At 33.4% G+C, this 23170-nt stretch overlaps 1 protein-coding gene across 1 annotated transcript in view; it reads left to right on the top strand.

Annotated features, from left to right (window-relative positions):
• Nucleotides 1–14917, top strand: part of LOC115233685 — a 53148-nt gene extending 38231 nt beyond the window's left edge. Inside the window, exon 4 of the transcript XR_003883819.1 lies at nucleotides 14596–14917. The gene's annotated coding sequence lies outside the window, so the exon portion shown is untranslated. The remainder of the gene's footprint in view (nucleotides 1–14595) is intronic.
• The last annotated feature ends 8253 nt before the right edge of the window (nucleotides 14918–23170 follow it).

Below are 23170 nucleotides of genomic sequence, written 5' to 3' on the forward strand. Positions count from 1 at the left end.
CCGTTCAACTAATTACCATTTTTTTAATTGAAATATTTATATATTTAAGTCAAATATACGTCATGTTAGATTTAATATGTCTTATTTGACTTAAATATATAAATATTTCAATTAAAAAAATGGTAATTAGTTGAACGGTTTTAGTCAAGTTAACAATTTTTTTTTTTTTCGGTGTACTAATATATAAGAGAAATCAATAATTAATAACGTAAAATGCCGTTATCCCAGCTTAAAATAAATGTTGTAAAAGGGAATGTATCTTTCATGTAATTTGTACTGTCAAATTTTCTCCGTGTGAGTCGTACGATGTAATTAATATTTGCTTTACGCTGTCATGACTCTTGGGAAGCCGATTCGTTGCGTAATTTTATTTAATTTAGTTTTAAACGCAATGCCCTCTTTGCTTTTTAACCTTTTATCGATGATAAAACAATCCGTGGAACATTCTCTCTCTTTCAGAACTCAAATTTCCTATTTAAAACTCAAGCGCAATCTAAGATTAATTTGAGCACAAATAACAAAGCTATTAACATTGGGCGCGATAAGCATGGATTGTTTTGGGAATATTTCGGAGCGATAATCAAGCGTTCTCGTGCTCCAATGGCTTTTTCCCCTTTCTTTTTTCCACCCCTATACTTATATTTATACGCAGAGTTTTGCGAGGCTCGCGTGCTCCTTTCTGCTTACGAGGCAAATAGTTTTTGGAGCCACTGAAATTCGCCGCAGCATGCAACGCGATTTGCGCGTCAAGTTCCCTTGGAATTGCACAGATATACATGTTTGCATCGTCATGAGCGCGATTCGAATTCGCTGAAGTCAACAGGAAAAATAATATATGTAGGCTTCGCGTATACTGATTGGATGATGTAAAATTATGCTTCTAATTACGATATAATCTTTGATACAAGTCGCTTTGTTTTGTAGAATCGATCGATATTATGATGCAATATGTCTTTCAATTTTGCAAAATTATCTTTATAGGACTTGAAAAGAAAATTTATATGTGTGACTAGAGATATATTAACTTTATAACGCGTATCATACAATGTAATATCGTTGCCAGATTCGTGAATTTTAGATTTCTAGCTGAATCATACGGTATATCTGCGCCTAAATATCGATGCACTGCAAAATTTATGACACCAGTTGTCGACAGACATGCAGCGTGCACGATAAAATTATGCGGAGCCGGAAGAAATCGAACGCTGCATTACGTTGTCGCATGCTAGATAGCCTAAATACCGCAACAATCACACAAAACAATAAAACTTTCAGGAAAGAATAAAAGAAAGCTTCCTCTATGAGGAAGCAAAAATTCTTCGAAATTCATATTTGGAAATAATTATCCGCCAGAGATATGGATTCTATAAAAATTTAATGAGTAATTTTAAAGAAACAAAGAGATTTTATTATTAAGTCCGTAAGAGAATTATAATTATGAAATCTCTTACATTGGTAAAATTCCTCTTTAATCGTTGTAAAGTATTTCACGCGATTGATGTAAATGTTCTACTCTTTATTGTAGACGGATCTGAAGATAGCAAAAATTAAAGAATCACAAACAGAACAGACATTCTATCATTTATAAGTTTCAAGGATCGTAGGGTCGTTTTCTTTTTCCGCCTTTTACTAACGATTGAATTAAATCAATCGCGGAACAGTAATATATGTAAAATTTATCTCATTAAAAAAAACATATATACGCATCATGTTTACAAAACTACATGCACTTGATGCAAGATTTAAATGCTTTATCACGATACTTCTTTTCTAATCTTACAAAATTTATGGCTTATTAAGATAATTATGCGCCAAAACGAGTATATATACATATATAAATTTTATTTTTGCCTGTTTTTTACTTACGAGGTGTTATCGATAATTTTCCGGATTTATTCTATAAAAAATATTAGGCTTACTTTATTTACAATTTGCCTCCATACCCTTTGAAGGACGGCCACGCACCAGCACAACCTCCGAAAATGTTGAAAAAAATTGCAAAAATCGTTCGTGAGGACCATTGCTAGATTTAATCCGTTGTGACTTCTTTTTGTTCCCAAAAATGAAATTGAAGCTCAAGGGGCGACGTTTCGGTACAAGAGATCGAGACTGAATCGCAGAGGTATTTCACATGCTACAACAAAAAGATTTCCAGGGAAAAAATTAATTTGAAGCATGATAGAAGCGTTGAGATGGCTGTATAAAGTCACAAGGAGACTACTTCGAAGGGGATGGAGGCGAATTGTAAATAACATAAGTAACTAATATTTTTTAAAGAGTAAGTTCGGAAAATTTTCAATAGCACCTCGTATTTTATTCTTATTTTGTTTCACGATTCCTCTCGAGCAGCTCGATTGTTAATAACACTTAATTAATTGCGAAGCGACAACGCTGCGCTTTGATCCCAATGGCTTCGTCCCAATCACGCTTCGTCGATAATGTTATTTCACAATCGCGACTTTTCCAAGGTATCTGATCGCAGACATCGACACAGCACTGCAAGCACTCCAGATGGCTCGTTTTCATGAATCACGTATCTTGAACGGGAATCTGGGGCAATCGGATGTTTGTGTTGCATAAAGGAGGAAAAGAGAAAGAGAGAGAGAGAGAGAGAAAAATCAATTAACGACAGCAAAGGAATGTTACATACACACGCGCGCGCACGCATACACATACATAAGTGCACCCGTTTCGTTGTAAAAGTCCATTTCTACGTAGCTATTGTGCCGCAACGTTTTAATATCGCAAAGATCATAAAGCATAATGTCGTTATCGAAGATGGATTTTTTAAATAAGGATCGCGCTAAAGAAAATATGCGCTGATGATAATCGTCACGGCAAACAAACGGCAATGAAAAGAAAAACAGTAATCGATATCGTTTTTTTAATCGGTATGCCATTTGTTGCATTCTTCGACACCATGATGCATTAATGCAAATGCATTTTGCTCACTGCTGCGCGTTGGTGCTTTCTTTTTTAAACATAATATAACGCGTACAGAGCAATACAATAAACAAATCATGGTACTGTATAAGTTGCAGTAAAAAGATGCGCGGTAGCAACAAAATTTTTAATTGATATTTGTATGCTTTTGATTAAATCCTATATCATTGAATTATATGTATTTTTTATATAATAGATAGTATACACAAATAATATATTAAAATATTTATATCAGTTACATTATTAATATGTCATTAGTCCATTTGACTCAATCTTAAAATAGTTTTATATAATATGATAGATATTTTTTGCAGTCAATGGTCGAAATATGTTCTGCATTCAACATTACATTTATTTCAATGGACATCTTTCGTTTTGTCACAATTATTTAAAATATTTCGCTATCGGTTGTATAGAAACAAAACAATTCAAATAATTGCAAGGCATATAACGGATGTAAAATATGCCGGGAAAGTAAACGGATGCAGGGCTGTCGTTATATTGTTTTTCTCTCTCTCTCTCTCTCTCTCAACACGCGCATTCCATGAATAAAAAAGAATTAGCTTAAAAAATATTATAGATAGAGATTCTACTCTCTCGACAAAGTAACGATAGAGGCACGCGTCTGTTTAATTAATCGGCGTTCGATCGAAAATTGGTAGAACGAACATTTTGGGGGATCGAGTGCCAGCGATATCTCGACGCGTGCCCCGATAGCGCGTTTAATTAATTATATGGGCACTGCCAGGCTTGCAAAACTTTAATCAAAAAAACGCACCCCGACACGGCCAATCAAAGACCCTTAAAAATCAAATCGAGCCGCGATTCATCGATAAAAATAAAACATAGACGTTAAGCGCGGGTAGTTATAGTGATTTTCCTACATTATATCGATCGTCTCGGAAAAAAAATGTACAGGTATCCGTAAATTTATGGGGGGGGGGGGGGGGGGGGGGGGGGGGGGGATCAAGCGACCTACGCAGATTGCAAGTGCACATTTATCGTTAATGCATGTTCGATCGGCACTTTTCCGAGACCACCTGCATATTAATACCGTAGGAAAGCCCTGATCATACTACGAGAAAGACCCACTAATAAGGTCACGAGCTTAATGAAAAGAAAAAAAAAGAAAAAAGAAAAAAAGAAAATACTAATTATGTAATAACGTAACGAGCGTGGCAAGGGGAAACGCGTGTCGTAGCAACTAATGATACCGTTATACCCTAGATGTACCTAACCAAATGAACGAGCCGAAACTTCGTTAAAGATTTTGTACGTTGACTTCGCGAGCGGCCTGGAGAATAGCCTTCAAGGTCGCCGGTGGAGGGTGTATCAAAGAGAATACTTCTTTTCCCCTCGTATGCGGCACGCGATGCTCGGATCTCGACGTCGTGCGACTAGGACAAGCCGATGCTGACGTTATATCGCGTGATCGAGGCAATCATCGACGATCAATAGATCGTTTTGGTCTGGCACGATCCATCGATCTCGATGGACCTTATTCGTAATTCGAGACGGGAAATCACGTGGTATAAAGAGAAATAAATACAGAGTTAATAAACTGTACTTGTAATTAGTAGCGTTTTGAAATAACACAAGCGATATACACATACACATATATATCTACTCACATATACACACACACATGCGTCGCGGCCATACGAATAAATGCGCGTAACGTAATCTAGACGAGCTTTAGTATTAATTAAAGGATTCGAATTCGCGTTGAATGGAGCTCGTAGATAAAAGAAAAATGCGGTATGGTATCACTCGTGACTTAATTAAGAACGTTAAATAGCCGCCCAATGTTGACATTTAGCTGGTCTAAATCGCAAAGGGTTCGTTTCTACTAATCATATAGTACTGTTGAGTTTAATCGATTGTGAGATACTTTATTATTATACATACACATGTAGGCTATACGTATATTATATATATATATATGTCGGGAAATTGAATTTGAAATCGATATTTCTACCGTGACGTTTGTAAAATGTGTGTTCGCGTATTGCGTGTGGTAGCAATTCAATCGGTCTTGGCGGTTGTCACGTGGCGATCGACAATATAGACACGTGATGCCTTTTGGATCCTGCTAATACGAGATCCTTCTTATAATAATAAATATATACGAAGATCGGATTGTTATTTCCCTAATTAAAATACATCAAGAAAAAAAGATAAAAAGATAAAGAATGAGGGAGAGAGAGAGCGAAAGAGAGAAGAAATAAATATGATAAAACTTTTAAAATACGATTAATTTGGACTAATATATGTAATAAACAAAATTCTGTGTATTTTCCTCTTTTTTAAATTGCATTTAGATTCCCTGTGATATAATAGATGAAGAAGCAATTACTCATTCATAATGAAACGCATGCATATTAATGACAAGTGTCTGGAAAATTTTATGTCCAAGTTTCGAGATCGACTTGGGAAGTGCAAATCGCTCCGTCAGGTTGAATGCATGATGCCCTGCGCGAATGCAATTTGTTCCACCGTCTCTTCTCGCCTTGAGCATCTCACCTTGTCGGTCTGACCTTAATTGTAGACTAACCTAGATTATAGAAGTCAAAGGCAACCCCCCGACGGAGCGAACAATCTCAGAAACGATAAGGCTCTCATGCTTTGTCATTACGCTTTGCGGATTACCTCGTCTTGTTGCGAATTTTCAATATTCAACGGCTGCCTCTCTCTTATTGAAATTTCCATGTGCGATAACCGGAATCCTTAATTTTTTAAATTGATCGCAAATCATGTTGCCAGTGCATTGATAATGGTTTAAGCAATGCCAGTCATGAGAGAGTAATGGAATTATAAATTAACAAAAAAATTTAATTGAACTTTTCATCTCTTCATAATATACAAATATTTAATAAATAACAAATATTTAAAATAGATGTTTTCTTGAAATAATTTCGCGTACTTTTCTATTTAAAATATTTTGTTTCGTTTTCAATATATATATAGATATATTATTTTGCAAAAAAAAAAAAAAAAAAATCGGAAGAAGTTAAAGGACACGATACGACAAATTATATGCAATACAAAAAGTAAATATTCCAAATTAATATAAAGAGGAAATTTCACAACTATTCGCAAATTGGTGCCGTCGTGTATACGTCCAATTAAACCGTTTAAATAATTTGTAGAGTCATAAAAATTCTTTATACGCTCGTTTGCAGTCGAATGAAACGTAATATTCGATATTAATATTTCTATAACGCGATATTGTTCCCTGTCGGCGCGTGTCGATGTGTTTGCCCGAGTAATAGCGCGCAACGCGGTTAGATGGCTCAATAACCAGCGATGTATGCTCCTGGTGACCCGTTCCGCATCGATCATTCCCATTCAACGAGATATCATTTCCTCTCTGCGAAACTTTTCTAAAAATCTCTCGCCTGCAGATAGCGATTGGACAGGTGTCACCGATACATTTCGTGCCATCGAAAAATCTTCGCTTATCGCCAGGACACCTGCCCTCTCCGTTTGCATCAGAAAACGTATGTTTCCATCGGCGAAGCTTGTCAATCCATCAAAAAGTTTGCATTTTTATTTTCATCTCAACTTAATTTCACGTTACTCGATTGTTTCGAAAAGTTCTTCCATCGATATTGAGTTATCGTATCCAATATCTTATTTAAGATTTAAAGACGATATAAAAAAATCTGTAGATATAACACATCTCCCTCCAAAAGAAATTATTTACCTGAATATTCATAAATACAGAAAAAATACAAAGAGTACATTTTACACAAATATTATTCGGAAAGAAATTTCTCTTTTAACATTTCTTAAATTTCCTAAAATCTTAAGTTTAAGTACTTACAACCCTTTTTTATTACCCACATCTTAAACTGAGTTGTTGGACATTGTGTTTTAAATCACAACAAAAAATTTTTATCGTTAAATAATATTATTAAAGAAGCGCTCCCTCTTCGATTTCTTAGCTTATCAAAACGATTATAAATGACGTGATAGTTTGTCGTCGCCACATAAACTGCCGCATAGTCAATCGCGTTTCCCTAAAAAAGCTTTAAAAAAAAAAGAAAATTGTCGATGGATTGCTACTTACCGCAACGCAGGATGTTATACATGTACGAGGTACAAGATTCCTGATTTTGTAAAAGCAGCAAAACATGTTACATTTAGAATAACAATAAAAGTGATATATATGAGGTTTTATAAAACTCCATACGTCTTTCATCTCCTTACGTCATTGTAACTGGAAGATTTTCCAAGCGGCAGTAATTGCTATAGACGTTTCTCAAGAAACGCAGTATAAAACACCCCGGGGGGGTTCTTTGACAATATGAAGCCCTAGGGTGCAGTACCTAAAACTGACCTCTCGCTTGAATTCGATTTTATTTTGATTTCACAATCGTTCGTTCATTGTATATAAATGCGAATCTGTATAAAAACTAACAAAATTTGATTTTTTTGGCCGAGAATTAATTTTCTTACTTCAAAAGAGCTTTAATCGCCATCTTTTAATTACAAGTTTTTGTATCCCAATTATAAATAATTTTTATTGTTGTTTTGGGTATTTTATTATCCGATTATTCGCTCGTGTGTACGTCTCTCGATACATAAAATATTAATAAAAATTATTAAATTATGAATCACATGTGACATAAAAAAAATGTTTTAGAATTATTTAAATAGTTTCTCTTTGATAAGAGTAAGATTGCACTGCAGGCTTTCAACTCTCAAAAGATTCGACGGAAAGTAATGTTGCTGAGAAATATTTCTAGAATTTTTGAATTATAGTAAAATAGAAAATACATTTTTGTTCATCACTTCAATGTTTAGTTATAATCTGTGTAAAAATCTTACTAAATTATTAATTTCAGATTATGCGCGCCTCTCTGACTAAATAAAAGTAAGTAGTCGAAAAAATAGCTATTCAAATATTAAAGCTTGTAGACGTATTATAATTTTATATCATTTTCAGTGATATTACTGAAATTTTCGTTTCAACAGATTTTCCATTTAATGTATTTTGTAAAACTAGGTTATTTACCGCTACTACAGTTCTAATCTCTATTCATGACAACAGCTACATACACGGTCTCCTTTATCTTTTCCTTGTTGCTTGCCAGTCTTTATAGCCGCCGCATCATGTACATTACGAGCAGTAAATCTGCACGTATTGCACGAATTTCTTGGAGAATGACTGTGGCTTTTGCGGAAGCGCCGTTGCAGATCCCACAGTGTTCTCTATTCTCAGAACAAGATCCCAGGAGTACTATGAAGCGAAAATTGAGTGTTCGAGTTTCCTTCCGACTGTTATTTCTCGAAACAACCGTATTTACCGGTTACGACAGTCTTCTCTCGTCCTTTATCGCCATTAATTAATATTACAGCTGCCCCAAACTCTTGTGCTTATTAGACAAATTCACATAGACATTGATGATGTAGATCGCTATAATTTCGCAAAATTATTTCTCATTATATATGCAACAATGCAAATTTAGCATCGCAGTCCGTCTAAAAAGAGATTCTTCGATCGCGACCACGAATATCTCACCTTCTATTCACGTTCCGTTAATAGTAATGGCATTTGAAATTGCATACACGTCGCCGATTTAAGTCCCGGATGTTGGCAGTATATTGGCCTGCTCGGTCGATTCCCTCATAATCGAGCTGTTTTTATTCCGTTCCCGACGACCGACCCAGCCATTGATCGTACCGCCCTTTTCTTCCTATCCTATCGATACCTATCGCGCGACCCTTTTCCGTTCCTGATCCTACCTAATCGCAGGGGCTTGCGTCACTCTTGACAAACGGCTGCCTGTTTGCGAGGGCGTGGCACACCCGGTATATGCACCATCGAATACCATCGGCCCATTGAGTTCCTGGGCGCGGTGGAGACTTGAATGAATACTAACGTAACTCTCTCCATCATCGAGCGTAACGATCTCCATGTAAATTAGCGTTTGTTAAATATGCACAAGATTACCGCATGTATTTTTAAATAGTTGTACCGACACGAGACTTTACTTTTAATAGAATCCTTATGAAGCCGTAATCGCGCTTAAGATCCTTTAAATTCTGTGAAAAATGTTCAATTATTTAGAATAAAATTTTAATCCAGAAAGCGGATCTTGCTCGCCAGAATGATAGATAGAAGCCTCACGTATATAGTAAAATCTTTAAAAAACCAAACGTGCTGTTTGCGAGAGAACAGGTAGCACAAAAGAAAGATTCATCGGTGAGGCTTGAAAAAACATACGCGGATGAGGGTGCGATCTAAATCTACTTTTTCTTCGATCTTTCCGATCTCCTTTGTTATGAGTCGAGGAGCAGACCTCGCAACTTAAGGAGCGAATCTTTTTTTTCTCTCTCTCTTATCTCGTGGAAAGTCAGATTTTTCCACCCTTCCCCCTTCCTCCACAATGATAACGGCGATACTTGGGCAGATCTACTTGATAGTCACCTGAATTTATCACCCCTTTGTAGAGAGAAAATTTTTTTTCTCCAAATATCCGAGAATTCTCAATAGGTTCTCGAAGGCAGCTATAAGTAGCTACGACCTTCCGAGGCTGCGGAATATCGAAAGTTCGCCAAGTTCATTATATCCCGAACTTTGCAGCGTATTGCGGCTCGACTACTCGGTATGTATACTTTTCAACGGTAATCGATAGTTCGAAAGTACCCGAAGCTCCTGCCTCAATATATGCAAGCGCTGTAATTCGGATCAGGCTGGTAAGCATACATTGGGGAGAAGGAGGAAAAGTCGCATAATTAGAATAATTCATCTTGAAATAATTACAGAACAGCTGCATTTAATTATATGAAAGTGCATATCATGTTTTCTTTGATTTACGATTTTGTATGTGTATATTCTTATTTTTTATATATGATACGTGAATCGCTAAATAGTGACATATATTTACGTATAGAAATATAAATTCAACACGCAAGATTGTAAACCTAGCACTTTATGAAATCTTATTAAAGTAGTACTTTGTATAACGGAAAAGTTAGATTACATTATGGTAATGATTCTATGTACATTAGTTAAAGTTGACTGATGTTTAATTCAAGAGAATAACTCTTGAGCTCTCTTCAGTTAATTCTAAATAATGTTCATGGCAGTGACGACACTTTCGCAAACTAATTTTCTTTAATGATAAAAAAAAAATGCCTTATATTACTGTCCCACCCAACCATTCGTATCTTCACGTTCCAAATCAGGAGCGATAAAGAATTCAAGCGAGCGGGTGGAAGGCGTGGAAAAGGTTAATGTTACCGGTCGGATTTTATGCGAAGCAGGTCATTCGTGACATAACAAGGGTGACGAAAGGAAAGGGACACGCGTTAGCTGTGATCGTTTTATAGTTTACAGGCGTGATGAGTATAACTTTGACCTGGATTATACTGGCATTCGCCCTGCATAACTACCGGCCGCTGTCATCCGCTGTCCTCTCTCTCTCCTATCTCCCTCGACGCCTTCATATCGTAAGTATGCCGGTTTGCACTGTCTGCGCCCCGATCCGTGTCGTGTACCCTCGCGATCACGAAACGCGACTTTGTATATGCATCAACATATTGCGTAATCGCGACAGAGACATGCACATTATGCGATTTTCTCTACTCTATCGCCCCGTCGTCATCCCACCAGAAATGAACAGATACACATTTTATTGAAAATAGAAAATAAATACATTTTAAAGTAAGTTATATATACTTTCTCCTGCTAAATGATTAGTATATTTCATTTGTATGTTAATTAAAATCCTGTTTGAAATATTCAATTAATTTTACAAATTAGAAATAAATAGTTTCAATATGTTCTCGTTGAAAACTTCAATTGGTTAAAATAGCTATTTTATTACATATATTTAGTAAAATATTTGAATATTATTTTCTCATACTACTATTTTTTCAATTTATTTCTCTCTTGGATCCATTTTTGTTCGTGTTTAATTAATTACGTTAATAGTTTTTTAAATTGTTATTAACTAAATATAATAATTTGAAAAGATGCGTATATTTATTTTGACAATTTTTTATCTCCCTTATTAAGTAACATTTAAAATAATTTTTAAAATAATATAAAAGATAACAAATATATAAAATAGTCAATGCAAGTTCAAAAATTTCAGATATTATTCCAAATAAAAAAATTTCTGATTCAATTCATAAATTATTCTATTTCAACTAAATATTTGCTATGTATTTATTTGAATATCTGTTATTCCCACAAAAAAAATAAATTTTTAAATAATATTATATTTAAACGAGACACACACTATTTATATGGTTTTATTTTCAATATACATATTAAAATGTACCCAGCAAAATGGTCATCACCAATAAATCCGCACTATGTAGATTATGTCAGATTAATCTCCTCAGTCCGATGGAATATCGTCTCACTCGCGTATGGATAAATCGATCACGTAACACTACAAGTCGGTCATGTTTTTAAAGTAGTCAAGGTAATGTGTATCGCGCGCGCGATTGTCCCTTTTCGTCGGACGGCCGATGTGTTCTCCTCGAGACTAGCGTACATCCACTAGTCACTTAATCATGCAACTGCATCGCAAATTATACAGCCGTTGACCTACATATTGTCAGGTATACTAACATGCCAATTCCGTTCCGATACATTCGCGTCGCGTGAAAACGCGGGAGTTTGATTAGCATCAAGGCCGTACGCTCATACGGAGTATGATTTATTTTTTATTCGTTAGTATTGTCATAAAAGAATAGAAGGAGAAGGCCAATTTTCTATGATATTAGAGATGATAACAAGAATGTATAAAACATTCATTATCTTTAACGTTATGGAATTTTATTAATTATTTCTGTGACATCTGAAATTTTATACATTTCATGCATACAATTTCAGTGTAATATAAATATCATTAATATAAATTATACATATAACACATTCAACATTTTTATGGCTTCGAATAAAAAGAAAATTATAAATATCTCAATTTAAATCCAACACGATTTAAACTTATCTTATATTTTTATCTTTTACAAGAAAATCATTAATAAAATATATATGAGACATTATTTATACATGTATATTTTCTTTTTATTTTTTTATGATAATATACTATTGCAACAGGAAATTATTCGCGACGTGAAGGACTCAGAATTGCGGAAATGGTGCAAACTCCGCGCGTCGATGTCGGAGCTCTTTGTTGCCTCGAAGTAGTGCTTACACGAGATCGACACGAAGATTATCATTCGCGATGAGCGAGACGTCAAATCGATTTTAGATTTCATACTGTCATATAGTTCCGATGTCGCTTGCTCTACTTCTTCAAAGAGAGCTATCCAGAACCGCCAATCAACTGTACATGAATTATCGATCGCCGACTGCGAAATTGAAAAAAATACGACGCGCTCGAACGTAAAAACAGACTTATGAGATCTCCTTGTAACTGTTACGTTAGTCTCTCTTCATAAGGGTGAAAATTTTATGTACTCACGGAATATTGACATTCGAACGCGATATGTATCAAAATTGTCAAAGTTGTCGTATGACATATGTGACAAGTCGATTAAATTTTACTTCGCATTTCAAAATTATTGCAGTCTCAAAAAATAGATAAAGAAAGAAAGAAAGAAAGAGGGAAGCAGACAAACATTCTGATCTTGAGATTCTCATCTCCAATTAATTTCAAGAATAAATAATTTCTACCATTACCGTATGTGCATAATTTTTATAAATGCTTTATAATACTATACTTTTATGTTTTCACATTACACGTCATTATGTATTCAGTCAAAAATTAGAAGCAATGCAGTTCTAAAACACTCCAGAAGATATACCCCACGTAAGTATAATATGAAATGTAACACGAACGTGAGCTATTTAATCCAGAGTTTGAATTAGTGTTTTACTGACCTGGAAAAACCTATATATAGCATTGCAGTAGAAGATCATAATTAACCGTTTTCTGGCATTCAAGTCCACTAACAAACATCATCACGTATCTCGAAAATTCTGTTTCGTTATAATATTATGTTATAATATATCCCAAATGCTTCAGAGGAATTAAGTTAATTAACATCATACTGCAATTTTTTTCTGATATCTTCTGCATTTAATTAAGTTGTTTATTAAATGTTAATATTTACTACTATCATTAAATCACTTTCAAATCGTTTTAATTAACATTTCATAATGAAAAAGTATCTTGTGTTAGAAAAACGTCATCGTATATCGTGCGCCATCAAAGTACGAAATCATAATCAGATTTTTTCAAAACATTACATGTCATTCAGTACTATGCACATATCACGGATCTTTCTCATATGTGCGTATCATGGTCTTTTAATTTTTCCCTAAAGCTATGCTGGAAATATTGGATGGAATTCCGTAATTTAATATTCCGCCCGGAATCGAGAACGATGTCACAAATTTTTGCAAAACGGAGTGGTCGTTCCATATCCCGCGAGCTCTCGACGCTTTATCTCGGGACTTCCGACCGATAATCTCTCTCGGCAAAGTGATTTTCCGCGTCCCGAGCGCTTTTTCCTATTCTTTTTTTCTTGTCGCGATATGCGCTTCTCGATCAAGTTACGTGACGGCGATTGTATCGCTGTAAATGATTATACCGTGAAACTTTTTCAAGCGCGTATTCATTGATTGTTATCCTTTCAAAATATCTTTTATTAATTTGTAATCATATACCCGAAAAACAGATATTTTTACAGCCATCAAATTAATGTAAATAATTTTTGTATCATATTTTCTATTTTCGCAAGTGATGCTATATTCCCTACCTTTTTTTCTCTCTCTCGTCTTTCTTGTACAAAATTGACGATTACATACGTTACTAGCAATATTCGATGATCCTTTTACATGAAGAGCAGAGTGTCCATAAATCACCGGTGAGACTATATTATGGATCTCCTGTTATCACTAACGCCTTGAATCCATATTTAATCTCTCACGTTTGGCGAAACTGTTTCGGTGGATGCATGCCAAATGCATTCGGCCTAATTATTTTCCGAGACACCTAGCAGAGAATCGTACACAAATCGGAATTCGCGAATGGATCTCTTCCCGAGGGAGGGTGCAACGTTGAAGGCGTCCCTTCTGACGAAGATTCAACGGCGCGCGCGACCGGGCTCGTTGCCAAACCAATTCAGCTGCAATAATATTTGCATAAACCGGATTCGCATCGTCTATAGTACATAAATCATGCAGCGACACGCGCTCTCTTTCGCTCGGCAATAACGGCCCGAGAAGAAACGCTGCCTTTTCAAGTATATCGTGCACTTAGTTCAGGTATATCAGTATAGTATGTAACTTGAGCCGTTTATCGCATTCGCTATTATTTATTACGATAAATTTTACTTGTCCGAAGGGGAAGCCAAGTTCTATTCTATTATTGTGTTGCTTTGTCATTTGTAAAATAATTTCATTTTGATATATTATGTCATATTATGTTTGTATACATGTATGTGATCTTTTACAAGAGCGTTTAGCGAAACAAATGTTCATGTAAATTTGTTATTTATTATTATAAAATCTTGTACGCTCTGTAAAAGCCTTCGTTTCGAACAAATTAGATAAGAAATGCTGTCGTCTTGAAACTCTGGAGAATATAAATCTTGTTTATAACTTTACTTTTACGCTGAGCTCGTTGCTGACAGCGATTTCTGTATTGTTTGCAGCAGAGATGTAAACAACGCCGCTGTTCTTACTGCAATTCCCACCCAGAATGCCATTCAATCGGACGTATTTTTCGTGATCAACTATAACAGAGAAAACGGAAAGGAGTTCTCCAGCATTTCAAGGATGCAGGAAAACGGCAAAACACTCGATGATCAAATGTGAGTTGGCCGGAATTGAAGAGTTTGATGCAAGAAAAGTACTAATCTTATATCAGAAACTTTTTCAGAAGCCACTATAAATAGATTTGAAAGTTATACGTGCTCCACGCGCAAATGATAATTTTTGTTTATGATTTGAAACTAGAGAGATGCGCATATTTATTTTCCCAAAAAAAAAAAAAAAATTTTACTAGAAATTTTTTTTTTTTATTCTGTTATATTTTTATAATAGTTGTGTCTCTCTTTAAAAAAGTACAATTTACATATATTTTTCTAAATAAAACAATCAATAATTCGACATTGTCATATCTTGAAATCAAATAACTTGGAAAATATTTTGATGCCAAAATCAAAAAAGTAGTTAATTGTATTAATATAGTACACTTTTTTAGCGATATGCACATTAGAGTATCATAATTTTTTTTTTTTAAAACTTATTTCGCGTGCAAAAAAATTAGCGAACTTAAAGCAATAAATTTGTTATAAATCAAAATTTAATTATGTCATACATTCAAATTTGATTTTTCGTGATCAAATTGCCAAGTTAATGGAGGTTTCAAAGTGCGCGACCATTACTGTACGTGTCTTAAAACAGGCAATTATCTACATGTAATTTGATTGGCCAATTATAAATTTTTATGCCTCACAAATTATTGCTTAAAAAATAAAAACTTAATCCTTCAAAAATCTTCTTGCTATATTATTTCGCAAATTTCAAAACATCCTGTACATATCTTTCATGCACTTCATAAGAATAAATAATACAGAGATTTCAACTGGATTATTTCAAATTAAAATTTTTATTGATATTTGTGATTATTGTTGTCGCAAACCCTCGCGAGATTACATCAAGATTAAAAATATAATTCAATATTCACCGGTATAGTGCGCAAAGATAAAGTTGTAAAACATAGGATTAATTAATAAAATATAAATATATCCAAATTATATAAAAAACGCAATGTTCAAAATAATTAATATTGTAAAAAATAATTATTGAGCACAACTAAATCTTAATTCGTCCATTTAAATAAATATTCAATAAGTTTGTTTCAGATATGAGCTGGTATATAAAATATATAAAGGAAAAAGAAATTTAATTATTAAATAATGCTAAAAAGTATTTTATATATAAAATTCTAGATTATTAAATTTTTTATATAAATATTTTATTAGATATTGTAAATATTTTAAAATAAGATCCAGAATATTTAATAAATGTCATATTACATAATGATATAATGTAATTTAAACAATTACATAATGATGTAAAGTGAGCAATTGTCGCGAACAAGTTACTTTTATAAATAACGAATAATAAAGCAAGAACATATAAACTGCTTACCTCATGATTAGTTCCAATGTTTCTCTGTGTGAGTTTCCTCTTTTTTCTCTAGTTGGTAATTGCTGCTCCTTTATGGCACACACTCGCGAAAACACAGTTAATTACGATCGCGCACTAATCATTAGAATACGATGGCCGACGCTTTATATAGCGCTCTCGACATTAATCGCACGTGACGCATTTTGTTTTATGTTGTAACGAGATAACATGAAAATCATAGTTACACGATTGATATATCGATTCAACAGATATTATCAATACACAAATACCAAAGTTATGATAAACATGTAAATATAAGATTAATAATAAGGCGCTGTAGTTAATTAAACGCGTCGCAATAATGCTCGAGTCAATTCAAATTAATTTGTATATGTTGGTAATATATTTTGTTATGACTGAGCGAAAAGCAAAAATAACACAAGTCGACAAAGAAAAATTTTTGTCAAGTAACTCTAATCAGAGTAGATGTTTCTTATAGATTTTCGGCGACAAAAGAACAATACCGCTGTCCAAATTGCTCCATTACGTCAGTTTTTAATGTTATTTTGAATTTTAAGAAGAGAAATCAGCGATTTCTCATTTTTAAAGCGGCATTATTTTTTTGTGGCCGAAAATCTATAAGAAACACCTACTCTGATTAGAGTTATTTGACAAAGATTTTTTTTTGTCGGCCTGTGTAACCGGCATTTTATTCTGATACTGCGTGAATTGGGACTATGGTTAGTTAAGATGTTTTAATCGAGAGAATTAATCGATTGCGCGGTTAATAATTGCTAAAATCATAAGAAAATAATTTTGCGTTCGATGTTTCCCGATATTCTTCGCAATCGTATCTAGAGAGATAATGGACGATAGACGGAGCGTCACGCAACACTTCCTGCTCGTTCGAGTTTCACTACGTGAATGACAGGGTCACAGACGGCCTGTAAACAATAGCGCGCTATTGTTTACATGCCGCGAGAAGCGTAGGCCGCATACCATGTAACAATAATATTGTGTGTGGTTGCCGCAACGAAATACTTAACATATCACAAATTAATACATCTGTTCCTTCAATTTTAAATTAACTCTTAATGTATATCATACCCTTATCGTTATTTTAAAGATATAAATACTTAAAGATTATTAGCCTGCGCAATTAATTAACTTTCGCGATTGATGATTCGTCACTCGCAAAAAATAGAATATTCTGTATGTATTAGTTTGTAATATGTTAAATATTTCGCATGATGACAACGAATTATCTGTCATATAAAATCATTTACGAATTTCTCTATCATTAACGAAGTATTGCAAATACAAAATAATTTAAATCGAGCGTTTAATTAAATACAGTCATTATTGATTTTATATTTTGATCAATTGCATATTTCATAAATTTAGCGTTTGTAAAGCGATTATCTATTGAAACGCGTATTTCATGTCTTTTATTTGATCGAAATATTAATCGCACGAGTTAACACAGCGGATCGTACATTCGTGTAACAGTGATTTTTGTGTTCTCCCATTATAATATACATGTATAAAATAAAGAGACTGCAACGTTCTATATGATTAAGAAGTGCTATATAAATTTTAGGTCAATCGTCTTATTCTAATGATTAGGGCGCGATAGTAATTAACTGCGTTTTCGCGAGTGAGTGCCATGAATAAGCAGGAAATGACAGATAAGAAAAAAAAGCTAGAAGGAGGCTCGAAAAAATATATGATAACGATGGAATAACTATAGGGGATAAAGAAAATTTATAATTTTAATATATTATTTATTTATAAAATTAATTGCTCGCTTATCTTCGCGACTCACTTTACATTATGTATCTAATGCATATATAAAAGTATTTTATTTATAGATCTTATTTTAAAATATTTAATGTATATAATATTTTTTATAATTTATATAAATTTAGATTATACATATATATCGTCTGTTCATCAGTCGAGTATACACTAGTGATCGAGGTTTTCTTTAATCCAGCATCTCCATTACAAGAAATTTAATTCGGATATATAGCATAATTAAGTGTTAATTTAAAAAGAATAAGTAATCGAAAAAAATAATATCCAATTTTTTTTTTTAGACTGATTTCAAGCTGGGAAGGAAAAAAATTATAACGTTGTTAAGATCGATATTTGCTAGTAAGGAAATTCTGAGTTTAAAAAATTGATTATGACAGTGCACTTTTCATAGCTAATAAAAAACAGTTTTATAGTATACCTGTGTAAAAGGGTGGTAAATGAGAAATCGATACATCGGGTGAGCTTACAAGGTAGCTGCGCCGAATCATATGATGAGATTTTTATCGGATATCTTATAAAGCGGGAAATTATACGAAGAACTTTCTATGCATTAATACGCTATGCGAACTAAATTGAAACATGAGATCTTCCTGATTGGAATGCGACTTATCACACCAATTATCACACATCTGCATTATCGAAAAAAAAAAGTATTTATATAAACTATATTTGTACAAAACTCAAGCATTTTCATTTATTAATTTTATATTAATGAATTGAAAAAAGTTCAACTTTTTACACAGAGATTGATCTTAAAATAATTAATGTATAATATTTGTGTATATTTAATAATATATAATATTTATATTTAATATACACAAACTATACAATAGAATATAAAATTATTTAAATTTAAAACCATAAATAAATGATCATATTGAAATCAAGATCAAGATTGAATAGCAAATGGCATTGAACTAAAATTTATAACAAAATAATTTGTGAAACTGTAGTGGAATATTGTAAAAGAAAAATGCAAGCGCACATTAGAGATTCTCGAGTTCGTTTGAATAGCAACTTTATGAATATAAATTTTAGGTCAATCGTCTATATTCTAATGATTAAGGCGCGATAGTAATTAACTGCGTTTTCGCGAGTGAGTACCATGAATAAGCAGGAAATGACAGATAAGAAAAAAAAAGCTAGAAGGAGGCTCGAAAAAATATATGACAACGATGGAATAACTATAGGGGATAAAGAAAATTTATAATTTTAATATATTATTTATTTATAAAATTAATTGCTCGCTTATCTTCGCGACTCTCTTTACATTATGTATCTAATGCAACTTTACATTATGTATCTAATGCATATATAAAAGTATTTTATTTATAGATCTTATTTTAAAATATTTAATGTATATAATATTTTTTATAATTTATATAAATTTAGATTATACATATATATCGTCTGTTCATCAGTCGAGTATACACTAGTGATCGAGGTTTTCTTTAATCCAGCATCTCCATTACAAGAAATTTAATTCGGATATATAGCATAATTAAGTGTTAATTTAAAAAGAATAAGTAATCGAAAAAAATAATATCCAATTTTTTTTTTTAGACTGATTTCAAGCTGGGAAGGAAAAAAATTATAACGTTGTTAAGATCGATATTTGCTAGTAAGGAAATTCTGAGTTTAAAAAATTGATTATGACAGTGCACTTTTCATAGCTAATAAAAAACAGTTTTATAGTATACCTGTGTAAAAGGGTGGTAAATGAGAAATCGATACATCGGGTGAGCTTACAAGGTAGCTGCGCCGAATCATATGATGAGATTTTTATCGGATATCTTATAAAGCGGGAAATTATACGAAGAACTTTCTATGCATTAATACGCTATGCGAACTAAATTGAAACATGAGATCTTCCTGATTGGAATGCGACTTATCACACCAATTATCACACATCTGCATTATCGAAAAAAAAAAGTATTTATATAAACTATATTTGTACAAAACTCAAGCATTTTCATTTATTAATTTTATATTAATGAATTGAAAAAAGCTCAACTTTTTACACAGAGATTGATCTTAAAATAATTAATGTATAATATTTGTGTATATTTAATAATATATAATATTTATATTTAATATACACAAACTATACAATAGAATATAAAATTATTTAAATTTAAAACCATAAATAAATGATCATATTGAAATCAAGATCAAGATTGAATAGCAAATGGCATTGAACTAAAATTTATAACAAAATAATTTGTGAAACTGTAGTGGAATATTGTAAAAGAAAAATGCAAGCGCACATTAGAGATTCTCGAGTTCGTTTGAATAGCAACTTTATGATCCGACAAGCAGTGGAAAGAGGGAAAAACTAGATTTCTTCCGTGAGGTTTTCCATGGAAACATTGTATAAGCGTATTCGAGGAATTGTAAAAATTTAATTCCGGCGCATTCGTGGAAGGTACAGGCTCACTCTCGGAAACTGGCGGATCTCGTCTCGAAACTGCTCGTGATTCGCAAACTGCAGCGGGATGCACATTACAGGACGTTAGTGGCATAGAAAAGTTCTCGGACGAAACAATTTGTCACGAATGAAGGCACGGGACAAAGAGACGCATATCGAACGACTCCTCGCCATTCCACATAGCCGGAGGATACTCGATGGTTCCTCTTTTATGCGACGTTGACGGAAGTCTGCATTCGCTGACGAAGCAGGCCAGGAATACTACAGCTGGAAACGGAAAATGCATATCCGCTGTAAATGCCTTCGCACACTGGCTGCCGCTGATGGTATCTTATATAATATCCGTTGATTGTTATTTACGTTTGTAGAACAAACGCGGAAATGTGATATTAAAAACGAACGAGCAGAAAGAAATGTAAATATTATACTTGCGATTATTTCGTTAACGAGATTTGATAACAAGAAGCATCGGAAAAATGGAAAAATTGACATAATATAAAAATTTTCATATTTAGCGCAAATAAAATATTATTTATATAAAAAATATGCCAAGTAATTAAGGTATAATCTAAATTATATTGCGTTAAAATTTAAAATTATTTGAGCAGTTAAATGAAAAAACGAGATATAACTTATAAAGAGATATGAAAAAATATAAAACTTTCGCATTATATTTTCGTGCGTGATATAAAGTTTTATCTTTTATCCTTTCCAGTCTGACAAAAAGTGCTCTAATGTAGCAAGATTTACATTAAGTACTTTAACAAAGCGTTTTGTTTTTCAGAATGTAGAAAGGTATGATTTATATCACTGTCCCGCACACGCAGCAACTCATGTCCAGGACATCTTTTGTTCGTTTATAAAGTGAATAATATCAGACCTCTATTTATATTCTACGTCCTATGTTTGAAATTCAAATTCACTGCTCCTCTTCCTCGTTTCAAATTGTTGTAATAGTCCGTGCAACGACGCGTAAAAATAATTTGGCAAATCAACAGAATCGCCGTATTTAGTGAGAAAACATCACGGAACATCTAATCATTTTTTCACCATTTTTTTCTCTCTCTCTCTCTCTCTCTTTACAGCCATATTTTACAATGGCTTTGTTCGCAAATGAATCATGTATGCATGTCACGTACGAGATGTGCGATTTCGAGACAATCGTTAATAATCGAACCATAATATTTCTAAAATAGATTTCCTTTTGGCACGTTTTAAATTGCAGCAGATTTGGAATACGAAGAGAATTTTCCACTTCGCCGCAATTTTCCTCCATTTTAATAGTATATCGGGGCGAATAATTATCGATGCTCTCGGGTGTCACGAACTCGAATTATAGAGTCTTCGCTGACCTATAGAGCGTTCGACAATGCTTCTCGCATAATATAATAATGCTAATGTGCGTTACGCGTCAGAGATAGATCGCATATGGCGCGAGGATTACTCGGTACACCCACACAATTGCATATTCATAGCGTGCCGCGCGAGACGTGACGTTCCTACGTTGTAATTCCTTAGGCGGGATGTACTAGGAAATATAGAGACGAATGGAGGAAAAAAAATTGTGAAGAAAGAGAGAGAAATCTGATTATATGCGCCTTTTCACATCGCGTATTGACGACGTATTTACACGTCCCGGCACGCATAAATCGCCCACGCACACGCCGCTTATCATCATTCACGCATGAGCCGCTTTGGACACGTGAATGTTGGTGCAGGAGTGATCGAGAACGAGGGGAATGAATAAACGGCCGCCGAGACAGGAGCATCGCGGACCCTTGGACGATGTATCGACCTGGGCGCAGTAATGGGTGCAAGTCGATAGTCGCGTTTTTCGAGCTAATAAAGCGCAAGCGTTCCACTGTTAGATAACAATTTTAATGTCATCGATATAAATATCACAAAATTATAATAAACACATTAATTTATATATTATAGTTTATATTAAATTTATTGATTTTGATATCGATGTGCGTGTATTTTATATGATTTCATTAAAATATATTATATATGTCGTTGTAGAAAAATTAGATATATAAGTTAATGCAAGCTATCGACCTTATCCTTCGAGCTATGTGTCATATTAGTGGTCTTATTCGTAAATCAATGATTATATGTGTTGGCGTATCATTCCCATTACTACCGCTAGGCGCACGTAATCCGATATAATATATCAGCTGTGTATGTGCGTGTACGGATAATACACAAGCATCTTTCTTGTATCAACCCTCTTGCGTTCTGCGAACTTCCAAAAGTATGCTGCTGGTAATGGTCCACTTACACTTTTCACGTATTTCATCTTAAATGTAATTCTATGCAAATAGTATCTATAGCCACTCTTCGCGCGTCTTATCTGCTTCGTCGCCTTATCCGTTCTTTTGTAAATGTAGCAAGCGGAAAAGTACAATTTTGATGATTTGTTACGTCGTATTTTTTCGAACTGTTCAAAGCGTACAATATTTCAGAGCGAAAGCATAAAATATTTTTCAAATTCACTCAATTCTCGCGATTTTTTTTTCGGAATTAATCAATTACCTTTAAAACATATATTTTTTTCTCAAATTAATCCTTCCCGATTAAGAATAAATGACATACTTTCAAGCCGATACAAAGAAAATATAAAATTCCATGCTACATAAAATACGCCATGAAAGAAAGTTCATTATTTTTGGTAATTTTTTCTACACGGAAATAAAACAATTTATATGTTATAAACATTTTATAATCTTTTTATTAAAATTTCTTAATTATTTTGTATCAGTTAGAAGATTGTCCAAAATGTAATTCAAATTAATTATAAATGATCGATTTCTCTCTCCTTTTCTCTTATAATGCTAAATTTATTCGAT

The sequence above is a fragment of the Formica exsecta genome, unplaced genomic scaffold (genome assembly GCF_003651465.1).
Source record: "Formica exsecta isolate Colony F162 unplaced genomic scaffold, ASM365146v1 scaffold182, whole genome shotgun sequence".
Classification (NCBI taxonomy): Eukaryota; Metazoa; Arthropoda; class Insecta; order Hymenoptera; family Formicidae; genus Formica; species Formica exsecta.